The following is an 11,970-nucleotide window of genomic DNA, read 5'->3' on the forward strand; positions in this document are numbered from 1 at the left end:
TCCTTGCCAGCCGGTGCCTGCCAGGTTCCAGCAGGGGTGTCTGCTGTTTGTTTACCTTCAAGGCATAGCTCTGTTGCGAGGCTAGACTGGGTGCTGTGTATTTGTTTATATAGCGACAGAAGGCATTCTCAGAGGAGAAAGCAACCGGGCGCGCTCACAGGCACACATACACACACACATGCACTCTCTTGCTCGCTTGCTCACTTGCAACACTCCCCTCTCCCCCCCGCCTTGCTTAATGCTGCGTGGCAGGAACAGTTGTGTAATTACGAGACAGAACCAAATGAAGAAGCTATGGAACTCCATGCCCTCGGGTGGCTTTCCGGCGGGAGCCAGGACTGGCACGCTAGCCATGGGGTCAGCTTGCCTCACCATGCGCAGCCGAGAACAGGCAGCTTAAAGAGACAGGGCTGCTTTTTGCTTTGGGGAAGGCTCAGGAAACTTTGTGGAAACTCGACTGCAGAGGCCTTGGCATCCATTGAAACAGTGTTGTTTATTTTTGCTCATTTATTTATTGCGGACGTGGGTGGCGCTGTGGGTTAAACCACAGAGCCTAGAACTTGCCGATCAGAAGGTCAGCGGTTCGAATCCCCACGACGGGGTGAGCGCCCGTTGCTCGGTCCCTGCTCCTGCCAACCTAGCAGTTCAAAAGCACATCAAAGTGCAAGTGGATAAAAGGTACCGCTCCGGCGGGAAGGTAAACGGCGTTCCCATGCGGTGCTCTAGTTTGCCAGAAGTGGCTTAGTCATGCTGGCCACATGACCTGGAAGCTGTATGCCGGCTCCCTCGGCCAATAAAGCGAGATGAGCACCGCAACCCCGGAGATGACCACAACTGGACCTAATGGTCAGGGGTCCCTTTACCTTATGCCATCTTTATATGCTGAAGGAGAGTCTCCACCCCCATCGTTCCGCCCGGACACTGAGGTCCAGCTCCAAGGGGCTTCCGGCAGTTCCCTCACTGCAAGAGGCCAAGTTACAGGGAACCAGGCAAAGGGCCTTCTCGGTAGTGGCGCCCGCCCTGTGGAACGCCTTCGCATCAGATGTCAAGGAAATAAACAACTATCTGACTTTTAGAAGACATCTGAAGGCAGGCCTGTTTAGGGAAGTTTTAATGCCTGAAGTTTTATTCTGTTTTTAGTGTTCTTTTGGGAGCCACCCAGATTGGCTGGGGAAACCCAGCCAGATGGGTGGGGTATAAGTATTATTATTATTATTATTAAAGTCATCCAGGTTTGTGGCCATCATTAAGTACCTTAAAGGGAGCCAAGTTCCTTACTTCGCTTCTCTCTCCACATCTGATCTTTTTGCAAAGAGGGGGGAAAATATTTCGTCTTTCCAACACTTCTTCCCCAGAGGCATAGCTGCAGAACCTCTTTGATGAACTGCAAAGGAAAAGAAAGGGACACACACACACACACACACACACACACACACCACTGCAGCTGCAGCTGCAGTTACTATTGGGGGTGGGGAGTATATAATTGGAACTTACCTTTGCCCAGCTGATGACCCCTTGTTGAGACAACTGAAGCAGCAGTAAAACAGGAAGGGAGGTCATCCTTTCTCTGGTCACTCCATGAATATTCCCTAATCATGCTTTTGCTTTGGACTTGCTAGTCGCACTAGGAACCACTACCAGGGTGCCCAAGTTCATGTTGCAGAGAGCAACCTGGAGAAACATAGCTCTGTGGGTACAGCATCTGCTTGGCATGCAGAAGGTCTCAGGATCAATCCCCAAATAGAGCTGGGAGAGACTTCCTGCCTGGAATCCCTGGAAAGAGCTTCTCCCAGTCAGCATAGAACATCCTGAGCTAGATGGATCAACAGGCCTGACTCAGCATAAAAGCAGCTTCCTTTGTCCCTAGTTGTAGCTCAGTGGGTAGAGCATCTGCTTTGCATGCAGAAGGTCCCAGGTTCAATCCCTGGCATCTCCAGGCAGGACCCTGGACAGGAACTGCCAGCCTGTGTAGACAATACTGAGCTAGATGGACCATTAGCCTGGCTCAGTATAAGGCAGCACCCTATGTTCCTCATATGAGAGTACCAGAGATCTCGAATCTTCTCTGAAAAAACCTTTATATATGAGAATACTTGGAATCCAGCAAGCTAGGGGTAGGAAATACTACTAGGAGTAGCGAAAGGGTGGCAGATAAGCTCCAGCAAAAGTCCACCTGTGCTGTACAGGGTCCCTGATAGGCTACACCTCTTTGTACCTGCCTGTCTGTCATAACCTCTGAGCCACACTGATAGCAGCTCCTCCATAGGTTAATAGGCGTGCATGTTTCATCGACATCCACAGACATCCTGTTCCATTGGCTGGCTAACGATATGGAACCACCCCCCGCAGACAGCCAATTAGAGGGCAAGGGGGTAAAACTGCACGGCACACTTAGGCTGCTATGAAATTGGCCTTTGTTTGATGATACTGCACAATGTGTGGGCAGACACCCGCTGAGCTTAAATCATTGCAGGCCTAAGCACAGCAGAATTGCTTGCGGTCGTTAAGGATGCTTTTGTGCAACTCGGAATGTCATACGGGTAGCACATTGGTCTCCCTGGGCCGCTACGCCACTCAGGATGCTGCCTGGCCTTCAAACCCAAAGGCTCCAAGTTGCAATTCGGGCACATCAAGGTCACCTAAGATGGCGTTTTTCCATCTGTTTGGGTGCTCCAGGACACAGCGAGAAACACAAGAAGAGATACTTAAACAGCAGCAGCAATAACAACAACAGGCATATGTCTAATGGGAAACCAATCACATGAGCGACACACACACACACACACACACAGCCTGCACTGGCCTCCTTCTGATCATGGGCAACAAGAATGATTGCACACATTTGAAAAAGGGACTGGAATTTCACACGGTTCCAGGTGGCCATTTGGAATCATGAAGAGGGCCGGCCCTGCTATTAGACCGAGGGAGAACAGGGACAGCCCACTACATTTTGCTGCATGAGGCCAAGGAGTTAACAGGATGCCTATTGTCCTATGTACAGAATCTGATTCATCTGACTGTTGAAATGTGCACAGTGCAGAGAAAACGGACAGGGAGCAGTTTTTTCTCCCTCTCTCCTAATACTAGAATTTGTGCACATCCAATGGCCCAAGATTTATAACCCTCCCCCATGACAGAAGGAGTCTGGAACAAGGAGAATGGGTTCAGGAATCTCCCCAGCAGACCACCTATGAAACATCCACGTTGCCAGAGAATTCTGTGGAAGGAGGTTCCATGGTCAGTAATCCACACACTTCTCCCATCAGCCCCAGCCAGTGGCAGGAGTTGGAGTCCCTATCAAGCTTCGGTCCAGGCTATCTGAAGGACCATAATCCCTCATATGAACCTGCCTGGGCTCTGAAATCTTCTAGGGGAGGTCCTTCTCTCAGTCCTGCCATCCTCACAGGCAAGCTTGGTGGGGACATAGGAGAGGGCCTTCTCTGTGGCTGCTCCCAGACTTTGGAACTCCCTCCCTAGAGAAGCCAGACTGGCTCGCTCCTTGTTGTCCTTCCACTGACAAGGGAAGACCTTCCTATTCCAACAGACCCTTGGGAACTGATTGTTTCTGAGGAAAAGGTAGGTGCTGTGATGTTTTTGTCTGTGATTTTAATGGATCTTTTTAATATTAGTTTGATTCTTGTAGTGTTTTGTTACATTTTAATGGTTGTCTTTTCTACGTTTTTGGCTTTTTCTATTTTATCTGTGTAAGCCGCCTTGAGTTCAGGACTGGGAAAAAGGCAGGATATAAAGAAACATAGCAACAACAACAACAGTCCAAAATATATGGAGGGCACCAGGTTGGGGAAGGCTGCTCTAATGGGAGAAAGCTTGAGACTCCCACCTAGTTGTAGACTGTCTCATTTGGCTCCTGGCTTTGACTGGGGCAACATTTGAATCTCTCTCTCTTGGCTTACTGTCCAGCCTCGCCGCACCCATGGAGAGCTGTCCATGGTGCTGAAAACCCCCAATCCCGCTGGAGAAAATATCAAGAGTATACTATGGGCTCTAGCCTAGAAAAGGACACACACACCTTATGGCATATGTGAAGTTTTGCATGTGTCTGTGTTCTGGAGGAGAAGTTCCAAAACCACACACAAATTTTCAACAAATGTTGGAACCGAAAAGCTCCTGTGACTCTGGAGAGGTAGAATCGATAACTAATCTTCTTATGTATTGCTCCTTTTATCGTTATTATAGGTAAGGTTTTTATTGAACCCATTTTACAGAAATTCCCAGGACTATTGCATGCTTTTTCTTTACTTTTTTCAGATCAGTATGAATCCACCTCTTCCAGGGTAGCTAAATATGGTGCTACTGCATGTAAAACCCATAGGAAACTAATTTTAGGAAAATTATACTTTTGTTCTCTGTGCCTGGTGCTTTATAGTACAATACAGTTACTACTGATTTTATTGTTATGGTTCTCTGTTTGTTTTGTTTTGATTGGCACTAATTTATATATTTGTGGAAAGCTCTCCTTGGTGAGGTTCGCCTAGTGCCTTCATTATACAACTTTAGGCAATCCTCTTCAACCAGGCCTTTGGCAGACTAACATCCAATATTCTTGCAAATGTGTTTGTGGGAGGGGATGAAGGGAGCTGGGGTTATTGGTTTGGCTTGTTCTTGTGTATATTATGTATTTTTATCTTGCATTTTTATGCTGTGAACCATCCTGAGATCTATGGATGAAGGACAATATACAAATTTTGACAACAAAAACAATAGTGCAAAGGTTTTTTAAAAAATAATAATACTGATCATTGATTGTAATTGATTGATGGGGCATAAAATTGAGCTCATATTTTATTTATTTGTTTAAAAGCATTTTCATAACTGCCTAATGTTTTTTAAATTTTCTAAATACTGTACAATATAAAGAAAATATCCATGAACTGACTCAGACCTTGTAATCATCATCTGAGGCCTTTCTTCATGCACCCCCTTCCACAGGAGGTCCAGAGGGGGGGGCAACACAAGAACAGGCCTTTTTGGTGGTGGCTCCCTGTTTGTGGAATGCTTTCCCTGGGGAGGCTCACCTGGCACCATCTTTACACAGCTTTAGCAGCCAGGCAGAAACACTTCTTTCTCATCAGACCTTATTATCTGTGGCCTCCTTGAATGGAGGCCCAACAGAAGCGTAGTGTCCAGATCAAGGGAAGCAGTACCACCCACTAGTCTGGAAACCAAGCCTTAGGAGGAACAGAAGGAGTTGAGTATGTTTAGCCTGGAGAAAAGAATACTGAGAGGTGACATGAGAGCCAACTTCACATATCTAAAGCACTGCCACATGGAAGATGGAGCAAGCTTGTTTCCTGCTGCTCCAGAGGATAGAACCCAAAACAGCAGATTCAAATTACAAGAAAGGAGATTTCGACAAAACGTTAAGAAGAATTTTCTTACGGTAAGATCTGTTGGATAGCCAAATGGATTACCTTGGAAGGTGGTGGACTCTCCTTTACTAGAGGTGTTTAAACAGCAGTTTGATGGTCATCTGCATTGCATGGGGTTGGACTCCTTATTCTTTGGTGATCACTCATAGCCGAGTAAGATTGTCTTTCATGAACATGGTCTTAACAGTGAGTCCATAAGTGACTGTGGAGGCCAGTTCTGGATCCACATGTCCTTCCACAGTGGGGACATAGGTTTCCAGGCGGGAGTTGATCATGCTGTGGATTTGCCAAATGTGCCTTCCTCTTAGCACCTTTCTCCCTTTCATCCTGCATTCGAGTGTCTTCAAAGTCCATGATACCTTTGGTAAAGGCTGTTCTCCAATTGGAATGCTCACTGGCCAGTGTTTCCCAATTGTCGGTGTTTATACTACTTTTTTTTTTTAGATTTGCCTTGAGAGAGTCTTTAAACCTCTTTTGTTGACAACCAGCATTATACTTTCCATTTATAAGTTTGGAACAGAGCAGTTGCTTTGAAAGACAATAATCAGGCAACTGAACAACATGACCAGTCCAACAAAGTTGATGTTGAAGAATCATTGCTTCGACACTGGTTATCTTTGCTTCTTCCAGTACACTGACATAAGTTCACCTGTCTTCCCAAGTAAGGTTGGTAGTACAATAGCTTTGTAAACAAGCATTTTGATTTCCCTGCAAATGTCCTGGTCCTCAAACACTCTAGGCTTCAATCGGGAGAAAGCTGCACTCACTGAGCTCAGGCGATGCTGGATTTCGGCATCAAGTTGGCCCTTGTGGAAAGGTAACTGCCCAGGTAGGAGAAGTGATTGACACTTTCCAACGTTACACCATTGAGGTGGATTAGTGGCCCTGCAGAGGGGTTGTTTTGTGTTTGTTGGTGCAGCACTTTGTTTTTTCAGATGTTGAGCCAAGCTTTTTGTAAGCTTCTGCGAAAATGTTTAGGATGGTTTGGAGGTTGTCATCTGAGTGTGCACACACTACATTGTCATCAGCATATTGAAGTTCTATGATGGAAGTTATGGTAACCTTACTCTTTGCTTTCATCCTACTCAAGTTAAAGAGCTTTTCATCTGTTCAATATATGATTTCTATCCCGGTGGGGAGTTTCCCTTTGACAATGTGTAGGATCATGGCAATGAAAATAATAAATAGAGTTGGGGCGATAATCCCACTGTGAATGTTTCACTTTGAAAGCCATAGTTATATGTGATTGTTGCTGTCATGTTATCATGGAGGAGCCGAAGGATGTTCACAAATTTACCTGGGGAGCCAATTTTCAGAAGGACAGTCTACAGGGCATTACGATTTACAGTGTTGAAGGCCTTAGTCAGGCTAAAAGGGCTAAGTGACCCTTGGTGTCATCAATGATTCTATGCTTGAATTTTGCTTTTTAATAGGATTATCCCTTGGATTTTTCTTTGTTTAATTTTTTCTTTTATGTCAGTTGTATGTGTTTGTTGGTTTATATATTTAAGTTGCTTTGAGTTACCTTGGTAGCAATAAATTTAATAAATAATAATAATATCAATTTAAAAAGTATCTATCAAAGCAAGCAAAACAGAAAATGCAGGGGGTTCTTACACATAAATCAAGGTCCCGTTTTATGGGTCCGAGAAGCCCAGGCAAAATGATGTATTTTTTTTACAAAACATCTGAAGCAATTGGTGGTTTCTGCTTCATGTTTGGCAGAAGGAAGAGGGTCCCCATATTTGCTGCTGCTGTTGTTCTATACCAGGTGTGGCCAACTTCCAAGAGACTGCAATCTACTCAAAGAATTAAGAACTGGCAGTGGCCTACCCCCATTTTATTGGGGTTCAGGTCAAAGATGTTTTTGGGGAGAGGAAAAGCCCCATTTTTAGGAGGTTCGGGAGGCATACGTTGCTTAGCTTTGGGAGGGGTGGCACAATGTTTTTACATTATTTGGGGGTCAAAGAGAAGCAGCAACTCACCCAAGGGGGGTGAAAACAGCTTTGGTTTGGATGATCTATAATGAAATGAAAAAGGTATTTAAATATACCTTTCTGAAGAAACCAGAGGCCTTTCTCCTGGGCATGGTCGGCCAATTGGTGCCAAAGAAGGATAGAACTTTCTTTATGTATGCTACAACAGCAGCAAGAATACTTATTGCAAAGTATTGGAAGACACAAGATCTACCCACCCTGGAAGAATGGCAGATGAAGGTGATGGACTACATGGAACTGGCGGAAATGACTGGCAGAATCCGAGACCAGGGAGAAGAGTCGGTGAAAGAAGATTGGAAGAAATTTAAAGACTATTTACAGAAACATTGTAAAATTAATGAATGTTAGAAGGATGTTGGAATGAAGTTACGTGGTTTTAGCAGAAATGTTATAAAGGATTAAGTAAAAATAGATTGTTAATTGGTGAGAATGTAAAGTTACATTATATTAAGATAAATTATTAGGATAAAAACAAAGATGGAAAGGATTTGCTGAAATAGCTAATTGAACTAGAATACAAAAAAGGGAGGTGTGAGGAGGTCAAGGAAACAAGCAAATGAAAGATAAGTTATGGAAGGATTGATTTGTTTTTTGTTGTTTTTTTAATTGTTTCTATTCTTCTGTTCTTTTTGTTCTTCTTTTTTTTCTTCATTTTTGTAATCTTTCAAAACCTCAATAAATATTATTCTAAAAAAAAAGAAAACAGCTTTGGTTTGTAAACTCTGTCTTCCATTCTCCAACAATGGAGGGCGGGGCAAGGGGGCGGGGCTGGAAGGGGGCCAGCGATCGACCGCGATCAACCAAAACCTCGCAGGGATCAACCAGTAGATCGTGATCAACCTGTTGGACATCCCTGTTCTATACCACTTAACTATTTGCAAAGCAACCCTGAAACAATTCCCAAGGACAACAATTTAAATACAGTGGTACCTCTGGTTACGTACTTAATTCGTTCCGCCACATGATTTCTGTTCTCATCCTGAAGCAAAGTTCTTAACCCGAGGTACTATTTCTGGGTTAGTGAAGTCTGTAACCTGAAGTGTCTGTAACCCAAGGTACCACTGTACATTTTTTTAAAAAAGTAAAATAAAATAAAATTCATTACAAAAAACAACATCCAAAAACCACCAACCCTAAACCCAATATCACAATAAAACAATAAAAACATATAGTGGCTGGATCAAGGCTGGTGATCAGGAAAAGCCTGAGCACACAGGTGGTTGGCGTGTCAGATGAGGTCTACGGGGACCCGTCCCCAATCCCCATTTGACCACGAAGCTCACGGAGTATCAGAGACCAGGCTGATGAGTACAGCTCTGATGAGGAATGGTGAGAGCCTCCCCCCACCCGCTCCTGACCAGTAACCTGAAGCTACCCAGGAGCAGTGGAGAAGTATAGATTTGGAACAGTGATTTGCAGAGGGGCATAGTTCTGAAGACAAAAGTTGGGAAGAACTGGAGGGTGATGGTCATCTATCATGAATGCTTTAGCTGAGTTTCCTGCATTGCGGGGGGGGGGGGGGAGTTGGACTGGATGAGCCTTGGGTCCCTTCCAACTCTACAATTTTATGATTCCGTGATCATGAAGGGGTCAACAAACTCATAATTTTACATATGATGAAAACTTACTCACTGCCTCCAACATGGGCAGCCATCCAAGGCACAAATGTGATTGGGTTTTCAAATTCAGAGTTTCCTATGTGAGAGGTTAGGACGCGGGTGGCGCTGCGGGTTAAAGCCTCAGCGCCTAGGACTTGCCGATCGAAAGGTCGGCGGTTCGAATCCCCGCGGCGGGGTGCGCTCCCGTCGCTCGGTCCCAGCGCCTGCCAACCTAGCAGTTCGAAAGCACCCTCGGGTGCAAGTAGATAAATAGGGACCGCTTACTAGTGGGAAGGTAAACGGCGTTCCGTGTGCTGCGCTGGCTCGCCAGATGCACCTTGTCATGCTGGCCACGTGACCCGGAAGTGTCTCCGGACAGCGCTGGCTCCCGGCCTATAGAGTGAGATGAGCGCACAACCCTAGAGTCTGGCAAGACTGGCCCGTACGGGCAGGGGTACCTTTACCTTTACCTATGTGAGAGGTGGCCCTTTGGCCAAGGCCTTCTTCAGTGCAAGTCTCTAAAAATACAGATTTAGATGCCACAACTTCCTGTGCTGGTGAGGGATCATGGCTGGTTGAGAAAGCAGGGTGGGCAATGCCAATACAAGATCTGATTAGAGCAGAACTCTCTAATGCTCTTGGCTTTATTACAATTCCTGCTACCCAAGGCAGACTTTAGATTTGCACTCGGAAGGGGATTCTAGAGGAAATCTTATATGCCAAGGAAGGAAGCAAGGAAAGACCAAGCTCTAGGCTGAGCCCAAAATAAATGTGTTTGTCTTGAAGGTGCCACAATGCCTTTTGCTTTTCTGCAGCAGACTGCCTACAGCTAGCCCTCTGGGGGACTTAGTCCAGTGCTTCACGACGTTTCCAGTGTGCCACATTTCCCATATAAACATAGGAGGAGGTTTTGCCGTGTCATTTATCATTTCTTCTAAAAGAAAACATTTCAAATGTATCAGCAAGTAAATTGGCAATAGTTAATATTCAATAACTATACAGTATATGTGTGTATATGGGACGCGGGTGGAGCTGTGGGTTAAACCACAGAGCCTAGGGCTTGCCGATCAGAAGGTTGGCGGTTCGAATCCCCGCGACGGGGTGAGCTCCCGTTGCTCTGTCCCTGCTCCTGCCAACCTAGCAGTTCGAAAGCCCGTCAAAGTGCAAGTAGATGAATAGGTACCGTTCCTGCGGGAAGGTAAGCGGCATTTCTGTGCACCACTCTGGCTTCACTAGAAGCAGCTTAGTCATGCTGGCCACATGACCCAGAAGCTGTACGCCGGCTCCCTCGGCCAATAAAGCGAGATGAGCACCGCAACCCTAGAGTTGGCCACGACTGGACCTAATGGTCAGGGGTACCTTTACCTTTTATATGTGTGTATGGATAGATAAATTTAGATTTTTTAATTTAGGGATATGTACTACACACACACACATAGACACACACACACACACAATTCAGGAAAAAGCCTTTGAGCAATTCAGAGACAACTGGTGAGTTTTAACTGGGCAGCTGAGAATTCTCAGGAAATGCTCCTCACACACTCTGGCTCTGCAATCATGCAATAGATGTTTATTTCACTGTGTTTAAGTAGAGTTTTTTGGGATCCAAGATATTTTCTCTCAGGATGTGCATATATTTTTATTTATTTTAAATACATTCTCTTGAGAAACATAGATACATAAACTCTAAACACTTTCTTTTTCTTTTCTTTTCTTTTCTTTTAGCTGAGAATTGCTCAGGAAGTGCAAGAATCGATGACGAACAATTTAACTGATCCAAACATTTGTCTGGGAAGCGTGGATCAGGTCAGTCCATAGGCGGCGTGTGGGATTTACAAGTACACGCATTGCTCAAGTCTCCCTACCTACAAACAGCTCTTTTTTAAAAATAAAAATAAAAATAAATCTCCTCTCTGGAGCGTACTCTGCTTTAAGAGAGGGCAGATGGGCTGGATGAACAGATAGCAGGGACTTGAAAAGGGGGGGCTTTTATGGTGTGGCTGGCCTTCCAATCCCTCCCCCCACCTTTCCCCAAGTCCCCTGTCAGGCAGAAGACAGAGAGCGATCACAGCACTGTGCAGCAAATATTAATTATCTACTAACTGCTCTCCAGGCAGCAATTACATCTCAGCTCACTGACAGCTGTCCTCTCAAACCAACCCCAGAAACCTATGAGGTGCGTGTGCGTGTGTGTGTGCGCACACACACACACACACATGCAATGTGTGTGGGGAGAAATGTTGAGGACAGAGAGCCATTCTCATGAATGGGGGAGAAGGTAGCTGATACTGAATCTCACAATAAGGAGAATGTTAGTGGCACGCTATTGGCTGTCATAAGTAGGGAGACGTTAGGTTCAGTTTGTGACAGAAGGACGGCCTTCCTAACCCAAAAACATTATGCAACCCCCCCAATGCAAATTTGTACGTCTCTGAATTTTGCAGCGTGGCTCTCCAGCCAAGTTATGTGTACAAAATTGCATATACAGTGGTACCTTGGTTCTCAAACAACTTGGAACCCAAACACTGCAAACCTGGAAGTAAGTGTTCCGGTTTGTGAACCTTTTTCAGAAGCCGAACGTGCTCTGCTTTGAGTGTTATGCTTCCATTTTGAGTGCCACACTTCCGTTTTGAGTGTTACACTCAGGTCTGTCTGCTTTTGCGGCTTTTTGTTTTGTTTCTGTGACTGTGTGGAACCCAGTTCAGCTACTGATTGATTGATTGTGTGTGTGACTGCAGTACATGGTTTATTGCTTTCATTTTATGGATCCATGGTCTTGTTATATAGTAAAATTCATGTTAAATTGCTGTTTTAGGGGTTGTTTTTGAAAGTCTGGAACGGATTAATCCATTTTGCATTACTCTCTATGGAAAAGCACCCTTTGGCTTTGGAACACTTTGGTTTTGGAACAGACTTCTGGAACAGATTAAGTTTGAGAATCAAGGGACCACTGGACTGGGGTCCACTGTGCATCGAATGCAT

At 45.1% G+C, this 11,970-nt stretch overlaps 1 non-coding gene across 1 annotated transcript; it reads left to right on the forward strand.

Moving 5' to 3' along the window:
* Positions 1 to 1,866: 1,866 nt before the first annotated feature.
* On the forward strand, positions 1,867 to 1,936 carry TRNAA-UGC (transfer RNA alanine (anticodon UGC)). The gene has a single exon. It is a non-coding gene; the product is annotated as a tRNA-Ala (tRNA).
* The last annotated feature ends 10,034 nt before the right edge of the window (positions 1,937 to 11,970 follow it).

Source organism: Podarcis raffonei, chromosome 16 (assembly GCF_027172205.1).
Source record: "Podarcis raffonei isolate rPodRaf1 chromosome 16, rPodRaf1.pri, whole genome shotgun sequence".
In the NCBI taxonomy this organism is placed as follows: Eukaryota; Metazoa; Chordata; class Lepidosauria; order Squamata; family Lacertidae; genus Podarcis; species Podarcis raffonei.